This window comes from Borostomias antarcticus, assembly GCF_949987555.1.
Source record: "Borostomias antarcticus genome assembly, chromosome: 1".
NCBI lineage: Eukaryota > Metazoa > Chordata > Actinopteri > Stomiiformes > Stomiidae > Borostomias > Borostomias antarcticus.
Window position 1 is genome coordinate 21,033,131 of NC_140234.1, and position 13,343 is coordinate 21,046,473.

Here is a 13,343-nt window from a genome sequence, read left to right on the forward strand (position 1 = left end):
AACCAGAGTGTACTGAATTGATAGACCGACCCCTACGGAGACTACTTTCTCAGCCTTACCATTCCCGGTTATGGTGGAAAAACAAAAAACGCGCATTTCAGCAAGTTAACGTCTACCATAAATAGTGTACGTTGGTAGACATGTGAGGTATTTTGGGACGTCTAAAATATAAATATCTGGGCACCTCGTTCTCTCTGCATACACGCGAAAGGCATGACGGGAAGTGAGACTGGAGCTACTTGACGTCAGCTTTGACGGACACGCCCACTTTGGGTGAAAAAGTGATCAAAACTAGAGATAGCCTAGAAGAGCAAGAGGCTGAGGCTGTCACCAAAGTTGCTGTGTTGTGTCGTGCACCATAACCAATAAAACTCACATACATTCGGTTCTCCTTACTACCAAGTAGGTTAAGAGAGGGCAAAAGACGCATTTTATAGCTTCAGGCGGAGGGAGGACCCCAAGGGAAGTCAATGCCATTGCGTCATGACAATGGGACCCCAAATTTGTTTGTCTGCGGCAAACACTTCATCACTGGTAAATAATAGGCTACGTCTAGTCTACATTTTATAATGACCATTTGATTGTTAATTATTGTACGCAACACAATAAAGACTTAAATAGCAAATAAATCAGTAGATATATAAAAACGCACCTGTCATCAGCCGCTGTTCCCTTTTCAAACTTCAAACACCTGAGAACTCAATTTTGACCCCGACATTTCCCGGATGATTGCTCTAACCGCCACCTAGCGACTGACGTTAGTTAACTAACTACTTGGCCTACTCACTAGTCACCTCAACGTGCGAGATAAACTAGATAGTTACTGTCAGCGACGGTGTAACCCGTATTGAGAAACTACCGAAAGGTAGCTAACCATCATGGCAGCAAATGGATTTTCTACCAGAATCCGAAACTATTTAGACCCCCGTGGGAGACAAGGGGATGGTAGCGTTACCCAGGTAAATTAGAGACGTGCATCTAACGTTAGTTAGCAATTTATTGCCCTAGTTGGCTAGCTGACGTTAGTTAACTTACAGGTAACGTTAGACAGATATATGAAGTATTACTGTACCTTGGTGCCGTATCCCACTAACTTCAGATATTTTATTGGAGTTAAACAGATTTTAAGATCAAGACAAACGCGCGCTGTCGTGCGGGTTATGGGGTCACGTGCATCACGAGCATCCACTGGTGCACGCGTGCCAAAATTCTGAACGGCGAACTGTCTGGTGCTACAGCTCTAGCTCGGTCGATTCATTACAATCCATGGCTAGAAATATATAAAAGAAATGAAGGCGATGAAAGTAAGCAACTACCTGCCAGCTAGCTTGAACGAACCTTTCCTGTTGTTTGTTTTATGCTAGGGCCCGTTCCACCGCATGGGGCTACAGATGCAGGACGTCCTGGGTGATGGCGGGATCCTGAAGGAGGTGGTGCAGCCCGGAGAAGGCCCTCCAGTGCCTAGAGATGCATCAGTATCACGTAGGTTTAAAATATACCCTGGCTACCTTCCTTCCTACACACAAACGTATATGCTATATATACATCATCTACTTGAATGGGTGCTCTTTTGTTAATGTTACCTTCAATCCATCCACAGTTCGCTTTTCTGGATTTCTGGAGTATTCGGAGCGACCGTTCGAGACCACAAACCACCAGAAGTATCCAAGGATGATGAAGCTTGGAAGGGGTGCGTGTGATACACACACAGCTGTGCCCCTGCTTTTCGACAGCGGTTGCATTAATCATGTTTTCCTCAGTCACACACACGTCCTTTTGGAAAGAAGTGTTTTGGAATACTTTCATGACATGTGCCATCCTCAGGAAATGAGGAATCTTGTGATGTATTTGTTTAAATAAAAAAATCAGTCAGTTAATGTTCCCTCACAGACGTGACACTGTATGGCCTGGAGCTTGGTCTCCGGACCATGAGGAAGGGAGAGTTCTCCAGGTTCCTCCTGCTGCCTGATTATGCCTACGGGGAGATGGGCTGTCCTCCTCACATCCCCCCAGCTGCCACTGTGCTCTACGAGGTCCAGGTTCTGGACTTCCTTGACTCGGCCCAAGTGAATGACTTCATGGCTCTGAGCCTGGTAAGGACTAAGGAGTGAAGAACAACATAGTGTAGCAGAGAACAAATTCAGCAGGTGAAAATGCATCCTGTCAGATGACAATACTTTATGGCTGTGCTGTTTCACATGGAACAAAAAAAATCTTGTTTTGTTCTGTTAGTGTCATTGACTGCTTATCATCTCCCCCTCTCCCCACTCTCGCTCCCTTCTTTCTCCCCTCCCTCTCTCCCGCTCCCCCCCTCTCTCTCCCCTCTGTCTCCCTCTCTCTCTCTCCCCCCCTCCTTCTCTCCCTCCCTCTCTCCCCCTCTCTCCCTCCCCCCCTCCTTCTCTCCCTCCCTCTCTCTCCCCTCTGTCTCTCTCTCCCCCCCCTCCTTCTCTCCCTCCCTCTCTCCCCCTCTCTCCCCTCTGTCTCCCTCTCTCACACCCCCTCTCTCCCCCTCTCTCCTCCCTCTCTCCCCTCTCTGTCTCCCTCTCTCTCTCCTCCCTCCCTCTCTCCCCTCTCTGTCTCCCTCTCTCTCTCCTCCCTCCCTCTCTCAACTCTCTGTCCCTCTCTCCTCCCTCCCTCTCTCCCCTCTCTCTCCTCCCTCCCTCTCTCCCCTCTCCGTCTCTCTCTCTCTCCTCCCTCCCTCTCTCCCCTCTCTGTCTCCTCCCTCCCTCTCTCCCCTCTCTGTCTCCCTCCCTCTCTCCCTCCCTCTCTCTCCCCTCTCTGCCCCCCCCCCCTCCCTCTCTCTCCCCTCTGTCTCCCTTGCTCTCTCCCCCCTCTCTCTCTCTCCCTCCCTCTCTCTCCCCTCTCTGTCACCAGGAGGAGCAGAACACTGTAGCTCTGTCTACCCTCCTCAGTGTGGTGGACACAGCGCAGCTTTGGCAACCGCTGCTTCAACCAGAGTCGCTTTGATGACGCCAAAGACCGCTACAAGCAGGTAGCTCTGGTGAAACGGGCCCTGATTTTCTACTATTATTATTTTCCTGGAAATTGTCAAATAACTCAAAGTCCTTGAGCAACAATTCTTTACATTTGTAACTGCAACTAGTGACCACGAGTAACTATACCAGAAAGAATGACCATGATTCATCCATAGGTGGCGCCATAGTAACAATTTAAAAGACTAATCTAAATGCTGGCATATCCAATGCCTTTTAAGTAATGGGATTTATGTGTAATGTTGAACTTTGGCCTGAAGATAACCCTGTGACGTGTGTGTGTGGGATGGTGGTGTGTCCCTGATCTGCCCCTGTAGCTCTACTGGTGTCCAAGGACTTAGGTGTCCCTGTGAATTTGTGATTGGTGATTTAAAAATGGAGGTGCTTTAGAGTTTGGAGGACAATGTACTATTACGCTATTGTAACATGTTGAACGTTTATTGGAAATCACACTAAATTTATTGTACCTTTTGATGCTATCATTTCTCAGCAAATGCACTGACACAAATTACTGTCAGAGTGGATTTTAAACAAAAATCCTATAATAAACAGCCTGTATCCCCCTAGATTACTAAAGGAAAACCCTGCCCCCAGCAGGAAAGATTCAATACTATTAGCATATGGAGTAAAACTTAAATGGAGAGATTTGCATGCATTCTTTAAAAAAGGAAACTGCTCTGGCAAAAGTCAGATTGAAAACACATGAAATGACTCATATATAACTGTAAGTGTGAAGAATTCTTTGGTTGTGTTTGGTATATTCTCATAATTCAACTTTTTTGTTCAACAACTGTGAAATAGTATGATTGATCCCAAAACCACAGTATAATTTGAATATTATTGAGTTTGTTGTACATGTTGTCAATTTACTAGCATGGGCTATTGACTTTGTTGTAGTTTGAAAATGAATCCAACAGCATGGGCTTGGTACTAAATGCTGGGTCAGATATTAAAACTACAATTGAAGTTAATAGGATGTATAATTAAAGAAAAACATATATTTTTGAAAATGTATTATATAATATTGATGTCCTTTTGTGCATATATTTTGTTTGACATTTGTATATTTATAAAGTATAATAAAATACTACAACAGACTTGAAAGTTTGTGATGTGAACGTGATTAATTTGGTTAGTCATGTTTATATCATGTGGCCTGGCTTTGACACCTGTAGGCTAATTAATTTTCTACCGGTTTGGTAGAAAGATCGGTCCGGTTTGATGTAACTGGATTTTTGGGTGGATTCCTGACGGCTTTCACTGTAAAGAACGTTGTTTTTCTAAAGCCTTGCACGCCAATGTGTGCATCGACACAGCAAAGTCAGTTAGTAGATAAGTTCGCTATCGCTAATGGATAACGTTCATCCGTTCGCACGTTTTATTTGAACACATTAGGCAGCCCCGCATTAAAGCAGGGCATCAAAAAATTGGTTGATACTCGTAATGTTCCTCTCCACGGAAATCTTTAGTAAAAGGCGAAAGATTTATGCGCTCTGAAGAGAAACCAGAGTGTACTGAATTGATAGACCGACCCCTACGGAGACTACTTTCTCAGCCTTACCATTCGCGGTTATGGTGGAAAAACAAAAAACGCGCATTTCAGCAAGTTAACGTCTACCATAAATAGTGTACGTTGGTAGACATGTGAGGTATTTTGGGACGTCTAAAATATAAATATCTGGGCACCTCGTTCTCTCTGCATACACGCGAAAGGCATGACGGGAAGTGAGACTGGAGCTACTTGACGTCAGCTTTGACGGACACGCCCACTTTGGGTGAAAAAGTGATCAAAACTAGAGATAGCCTAGAAGAGCAAGAGGCTGAGGCTGTCACCAAAGTTGCTGTGTTGTGTCGTGCACCATAACCAATAAAACTCATACATACATTCGGTTCTCCTTACTACCAAGTAGGTTAAGAGAGGGCAAAAGACGCATTTTATAGCTTCAGGCGGAGGGAGGACCCCAAGGGAAGTCAATGCCATTGAGTCATGACAATGGGATCCCAAATTTGTTTGTCTGCGGCAAACACTTCATCACTGGTAAATAATAGGCTACGTCTAGTCTACATTTTATAATGACCATTTGATTGTTAATTATTGTACGCAACACAATAAAGACTTAAATAGCAAATAAATCAGTAGATATATAAAAACGCACCTGTCATCAGCCGCTAATGTTCCCTTTTCAAACTTCAAACACCTGAGAACTCAATTTTGACCCCGACATTTCCCGGATGATTGCTCTAACCGCCACCTAGCGACTGACGTTAGTTAACTAACTACTTGGCCTACTCACTAGTCACCTCAACGTGCGAGATAAACTAGATAGTTACTGTCAGCGACGGTGTAACCCGTATTGAGAAACTACCGAAAGGTAGCTAACCATCATGGCAGCAAATGGATTTTCTACCAGAATCCGAAACTATTTAGACCCCCGTGGGCGACAAGGGGATGGTAGCGTTACCCAGGTAAATTAGAGACGTGCATCTAACGTTAGTTAGCAATTTATTGCCCTAGTTGGCTAGCTAACGTTAGTTAACTTACAGGTAACGTTAGACAGATATATGAAGTATTACTGTACCTTGGTGCCGTATCCCACTAACTTCAGATATTTTGGCTTGTGTGTTACAGTATGTGTGAATATACTGTAACACACAACACATACTGTATCACTCAACTACATCTATACCACACATAACACACACTGTATAGGTACAACACACAACTATACCTACACCACACACAACACACACTGTATATAACACACAACTATACCTATACCACACACAACACACACTGTATATAACACACAACTATACCTATACCACACACAACACACACTGTATATAACACGCAACTATACCTATATCACACACAACACATACTGTATATAACACAACTATACCTATACCACATACAACACATACTGTATATAACACACAACTATACCTATACCACACACAACACACACTGTATATAACACACAACTATACCTATACCACACACAACACACACTGTACAGTATATAACACATAACTATACCTATATCACACACAACACATACTGTATATAACACATAACTATACCTATATCACACACAACACACACTGTATATAACACACAACTATACCTATATCACACACAACACACACTGTATATAACACACAACTATACCTATATCACACACAACACACACTGTATATAACACACAACTATACCTATACCACACACAACACACACTGTATATAACACATAACTCTACCTATATCACACACAACACACACTGTATATAACACACAACTCTACCTATATCACACACAACACACACTGTATACAACACACAACTATACCTATACAACACACAACACACACTGTATACTGTATAACACATAACTATACCTATACCACACACAACACATACTGTATATAACACATAACTATACCTATATCACACGGAACACATACTGTATATAACACACAACTATACCTATAGCACACACAACACACACTGTATATAACACATAATTATACCCTCTGAAAATGTAATTTAATGTAATTTATTGCTCTATAAATGTTCTTAGCCGTTCGACAAATATATTCCAGGAGCTTTCTCCAGGTTGCCTGTTTCAATATCTGTATTGCTTTTATGGCTCTGTGTGCTACTAAACCTGTTTTGCCTTCCCTCTCCCTAGTGCCTCTCTCTCTCCCTCCTATCTTCTAACCAGGTCCAGTGGATGCCCCACTGTCACCAGCAGACCTCCCGGAGTCCAATAGATACCCCTGTGTCTGCTGTGGATGTCGTAGCATTTAGTTAACACACACACACGTACACACAGACATACACCAGCCCACTTCCGGCTTTAGGCCTGGGCCATAGCAAACACACACCAGTATTTGCCATGTCTCTCCTATGATGCTTTTTGAGCCTCTCTTACTCTGAATGTAATTTAATTTAATGTACTGCTTTATACATGTTCTTAGCCGGTAGACAAACATACTCCAGGAGCTTGCTCGATCGCCTTGTTGAGAGGGGTCAGGGAAGAATTTTTACAGCTCACTTATCTGACCCCCGGGTGATTACTGTTTTTTTTCTTCCCTCTGGAATATGTAGGGGTGGGTTGTATGCCCACCTCCCTTGTTCTCTGTAAAGCGCATTGTGTTGCCTCTGTGTATGAAATGCGCTATACAAATAAAGCTTTGATTGATTGATTGATTGATTGATTGATTGATTGACAACACATACTGTATATAACACACAACTATACCTATATCACACACAACACATTCTGTATATAACACACAACTATACCTATATCACACACAACACATACTGTATATAACACAACTATACCTATATCACACACAACACATACTGTATATAACACATAATTATACCTATATCACACATAACACACTGTATATAACACACAACTATACCTATATCACACACAACACATACTGTATATAACACACAACTATACCTATATCACACACAACACATACTGTTCTGTATAATAACATACAACCCATGCTGTATGTCACACTAGCCAGGGGACATTGTATTTAAGCCAGGTCGAATATTTCAAATGAGTACGTGTGTTATGTTGTTGTAGTGACCTTTTCTCTCTTTCTTTCTTCCTTTCAGCCCAATAACTGCTCTGTGCCATTATGTGTGTCTCCAAACTTCACAATGGACTTATGTGGTCGTTACAAACAAGATTGCTCTGATCATTGCTCTGATTGGTTATAGGTTTATCCAGTTGTATCCAGAGGCATTTTGATCAATGCCCATTGAAAATGCCCCTTGGAAATCAAATGTAAATTAAGAGTTTCCAGACCCTTCGCATTTTTGCAAATTGGGTACAGTACAACTCTAACACCACAGCAGTTTGCTGCCAGCTCTCCAGAAACTGGAATTATATTGTGTGTTTGTTTGTGTGTGTGCAACACACAACAAAGGTTCAACACACTATCAGTCAGAGAGAGAATGTCTGGCCTCCTCCCAGCTGGACATGCCTGGACACGCCCAGGAGGCATCCTCACTAGATGCCCGAACCATCTCCACTGGCTCCTTTCGACGCAAAGGAGCAGCTACTCTACTCCGAGTCTCTCCCGGATGACTGAGACGGATACATTCAGTCTAACCTAGGGAGGTGTTCCAGGCGTGTCCAGCTGGGAGGAGGCCGCGGGGTAGACTCAGGACCAGGTGGCGAGATTACTGTACATCTCCGTACTTACATAATGAAATATCATTTATCTTTCACCTACTTCCACCCTACTAGCCTGGTGAGACCATCCTGATCTGACAAGCTCACTTGTGTTTCTCTCGCAAATCAGTCTGGACCCCATCCGTCCGTCCCCTGATTCCAGACTTCCTTTTCAACAAACATGGCGGCTTTATCGTTTATTTCAGGTCATGCAGCTTGTGACACACACAAACTTCCTAACAAAAACGAGATCAGCCATTGATGAAATCAGTGTTAAGATGACTATAAAGCCACAGAGTTGTTTATGTGAAAACTATAGATGTACATAAGTTTCATAATTCCTAAACACGAAGTCCATACGTCTAAACAAGCTCTAGGCCTATGTTTGGTTATGTTTGGTCCACCTTCAGTTAATGGATGGTGTTCTACAGTAGGAGGTGAAGGTCCCGTCTCCTGGCTCTCTCTCCCATGCTCACCATGGAGAGAGGTGACCTCAGAGTGATGGGTGCTCTGTGGGAACAAAGACTCTCTCTGGTGGCTCCCTAGCTCAGGGTCATGGACATGGCTCGTCTCTCTCCCTCTCTCTCTCTCTCACACACATACACACAAACACACCGCTGTAATCGATAGAGTGCAAGGACTGTACCCACCGCAGGCTAGCCTTAAAGCACATGGGCTACTGTGTTAGGGATGTGTCAACTAGGTCCAAAAGTAGTTGGCTTTAAACTGGCTTCCAAACACTTTAGCATTATTTCCTCTGGTCAAAGGCATGATTTATATATTTTCACCATAGATTAGATTAGATCGGATTAGATTAGATAGATAGATAGATAGATAGATAGATAGATAGATAGATAGATAGATAGATAGATAGATAGATAGATAGATAGATGATAGATAGATAGATAGATCTGAGCTGAAGGGGAGTGTGAATCAGCCTTGCATTTGAAGGACAGTGGGGTTGTTTTCACTCCAGCTCTATTTGGATTTGACTTTGATCAGCCAAAGTCTCCCTGCATTTTACAAAGGAGATTGTGAGGTCGGAACTGTGTGTGTGTGTGTGTGTGTGTGTGTGTGTGTGTGTGTGTGTGTGTGTGTGTGTGTGTGTGTGAGAGATAGAGAGAGAGTCTGTGTTGCATTGTTGTCATTCCAAATGTGTTACTGTACATGTATAGATGTTTTCTAGTAGATAATTGCATACTCCCACACACCCTTTTCTCTGCTTTATTCTGTAAGTGTCTCAATGTGAAATGTTGACAGAATAAATCAGAGAAAAGTGTGAAGTGTTGACAGAATAAACATTACAACACACACTCACATTCTCACACACACGCACGCGCGCACACACACACACACACACACACTTCCAGCACCACAAACATTTTCGAGAGTGTGCATGTTGACCTCTTCACATGCGTAGATGTGCCTCAGGGCATGTTGGGTCATTTCATTCTAAACTGCGTCCCGAAGCTGATTCCAAAGTGACAGGAAATGTTCTGTCCACCGGTCCTGTAAGTAATACTATGACGGAACAGTGAGATGTGAGCTAGGCACCCAGTGGACGGGCCAACTCCCCACGCAGTACGCTGTCACGCTGAGACAAAATCAATCTCCCACCACCGTCTCCACTCTCCAGAGCCCCGGACCACAGGCCCGTCTCAATCTCACGCACGCCGCTGCCCCGTCTGCATCTCAGTTACCGTATTGACCGTTTGCGCATTATATCTGACCTCCAGCCTGATAGCGCGGCCTCTGCCAGAATTAGACGGGGATCCAGCTTGCTCGGATAAGAGCTTCTGCGCGGTTAGGGCAGCAAGCTGCTCCGCGAATCAGAACGACCGCTGTAGCCTAATGCAAATCTGCCCTGCATGGGAATACGCTAGGCTACCGATGTTGAGACGAATCATTTCCCTATACTTGTGTGCATATTATGATCTGGGAGCATATGCCGCTTTGCCTGTAGTGTGCTGGTCTAAACCATGCAGTACAGAATAGACTCCTTCCCAGTAGAAACGCCTCTTCATGTCATTTGGGCAAATAATGGTTCACTCATGCGCAACATGTTTTTACCATGAACATATGTAGACATGAACATAGAATACAATACAACACAACACAATGCAATACAATAATGTTGGTTGATTTTAGTGTATGGTTTGAAGTCGGGCAAATTGGAGATTCTTGTTCCTTGCAGCTTACTGTCTTGAGCCTCCTGCGGCCACTAGATGGCGGTCTTGAGTTCAACAGAGACGCTGACTATTGCACGTCCAGGTGACACTTCTTTGTATGTATTTTGACCTGATGTACTTTGACCTGTTCTGTTCTGTTCTGTTCTGTTCTGTTCTGTTCTGTTCTGTTCTGTTCTGTTCTGTTCTGTTCTGTTCTGTTCTGTTCTGTTCTGTTCTGTTCTGTTCTGTTCTGTTCAGAACGGTCCAGATGTTGCCCATCACCTGTAGCCTACTGTTGTGTTAAGGTTGACTGAGAGATGCAGTCCCAACCGTGGTGATGGTAGGGAGAGCAGTTCTATCCGTGGTGATGACAGGGTGAACGGTGAAAGATTGTCTTCCTGAGGCGTAGCGGAGATGATGGGCAGCTAGCAACCCCGCCAGGGGGGGGGCAGGGATGAGAGACGCTGTCAATGAAACGGATGATAATCCTAGCAGTTCCATCCTCAGGAGAGGACAGAAGAAGTCTGTGTTTGAGTGTGACAGAGGAAGTCATGTGTTTGAGTGTGACAGAGGGAAGTCATGTGTTTGAGTGTGACAGAGGGAAGTCATGTGTTTGAGTGTGACAGAGGAGATCTGAGCCATGAGAGGATCAGTGCTTGTGTAAGTTCACAGAGCCAAGGGAACAGCTTATGACGATGTTACAGCGTTGACAGATATTGTCCCCTGGGGGAGCATGGCGAGATGCTCCCTGCTGACGGATCTATTCACAATACAGGCAGAAACGGCAGAGCAACAACGGACAGGCCACCCGGAAGAGATGAGTCATTGAAATAGGCAGCGCTCACAGGGGGTTCGCCATTTTGTCTGCGGTCAGGTCCTTCTCCTTCCTCTGGGGACCCTCAAACTGTATCTCCTCCCTCTTCTGGAGACCCTCATATCTCCTCCCTCCTCTGGGGGAGCCTCATATCTCCTCCCTCCTCTGGAGACCGTCATATCTCCTCCCTCCTCTGGAGACCCTCATATCTCCTCCCTCCTCTGGAGACCCTCATATCTCCTCCCTCCTCTGGGAGGGTTTGGGGGCGTGGCTGGGAGAGGGCGAGCGAGCTGTCTGTATCTGTGTATTTGTAGTGTATGTCATGTTGTTTTGTCTGTATGTATTTAGAATGTATGTGTTTATAGGACCCCCTCGCAAATGGGATGTTGCATCTCAAGGGGCGATCCTTCCAATAAATTCTAATATCTCCTCCCACCAGAGCTCCCATGAGCCACCCCTTCCGTCTCTGCGCACCTTTAAAACCATCAGGGTGACACACACTCTTTCTGCATGACGCGTACACACACATATACGGGTACACGAAACACACGTGGGCGCGCACGCACACACACATGCACACACTGCACCTGTCAAGGGGAAGATGCTAAAGATAGCACACGCAGGGTACAGGTGGCCTTGGCAATGCTAGAGTGCTTCCAGGAGGTGTTCTGTTCATATAACAAGTCTCATCCTTGGATGTGAGCAGGAGGCTTTGCCTGGACAAACCATAAATTGTCAAACGTGCTATTAATTTGTTCAGCTCATTATTGTACACATTTATCAGTGTTAGTTGAGATGGAACCTGAACACAGGACAAAAGGGACATGTTCTCACTCTCAGGCTGGGAGACTTTATTTCAAGCCTGTAGTCAAAGTATTGTATCGCATTGTATTGCGCTGTACTTTAGTTTGCTATTCTTGCACTTTGCCTTCAGCACTAGATTATGCTCTTAGTCACTTGTTTTAGAGAGAAGATGCACTTGTGAGTTCTGGCAAGTAGTAGTACATTGGCTCTTCCTACGTTAAATGCAATTATTGTTAGTCGCTTTGGATAAAAGCGTCTGCTAAATGACTGTAATGTAATATAATGAAGTAATTCACACTTCATGCCAACAATATTATGCAATATTTCAGACATAATTATATATGGATATCTTCAGAGCACTGTCTCTGCTTCCATGTGGTGGGAAATGACCTGTGTTATGATGCTTATGAGACATATTCTTCTCTTTCTCTAGTATGTTTTCTACTGTATGTGAAACTGTCAGTGTGTGTGTGTGTGTGTGTGTGTGTGTGTGCGCGTGTGTGCGTGTGTGTGTGTGTGTTTCTGTGTGTGTGTATTTCTGTGTGTGTGTGTGTGTGTGTGTGTGTTTGTGTGCATGTGCGTGCGTGTGTGTGCAAGGGAAGTGTTTTGTCTACTCAGCAGGATGTCTTGAATTAGGTTCAGAGGATTTTCACCCTTTCGCTGCATGAACATATGGCACATCAACATGTAACTGTAATCACCCCTCATCAATATGTACAGTTATCACACTGCATTAATACTGTATGTACAGTAATCACACTACATCAATATGTACAGTAATCACACTGCATCACTATGTACAGTAATCACACTACCTCAATATGTACAGTAATGACACTACATCAATATGTACAGTAATCACACTACCTCAATATGTACAGTAATCACACTGCATCACTACAGTATGTACAGTAATCACACTACCTCAATATGTACAGTAATCACACTACCTCAATATGTACAGTAATCACACTGCATCACTATGTACAGTAATCACACTACCTCAATATGTACAGTAATCACACTACCTCAATATGTATAGTAATCACACTGCATCACTATGTACAGTAATCACACTACCTCAATATGTACAGTAATCACACTGCATCACTATGTACAGTAATCACACTACCTCAATATGTACAGTAATCACACTGCATCAATATGTAGAGTAATCACACTACCTCAATATGTACAGTAATCACACTACCTCAATATGTACAGTAATCACACTGCATCACTATGTACAGTAATCACACTACATCAATATGTACAGTAATCACACTGCATCACTATGTACAGTAATCACACTGCATCACTATGTACAGTAATCACACTACATCAATATGTACAGTAATC

At 43.8% G+C, this 13,343-nt stretch overlaps 1 pseudogene across 1 annotated transcript in view; it reads left to right on the forward strand.

Moving 5' to 3' along the window:
• Positions 1–878: 878 nt before the first annotated feature.
• The window catches only part of LOC311317705 (inactive peptidyl-prolyl cis-trans isomerase FKBP6-like), a 12,970-nt pseudogene continuing 505 nt past the window's right edge, over positions 879–13,343 (forward strand). Inside the window, exons 1-5 of the transcript in view lie at positions 879–959; positions 1,365–1,482; positions 1,601–1,690; positions 1,891–2,093; positions 2,875–2,992. The product of the transcript in view is annotated as an inactive peptidyl-prolyl cis-trans isomerase FKBP6-like (transcript). The remainder of the gene's footprint in view (positions 960–1,364; positions 1,483–1,600; positions 1,691–1,890; positions 2,094–2,874; positions 2,993–13,343) is intronic.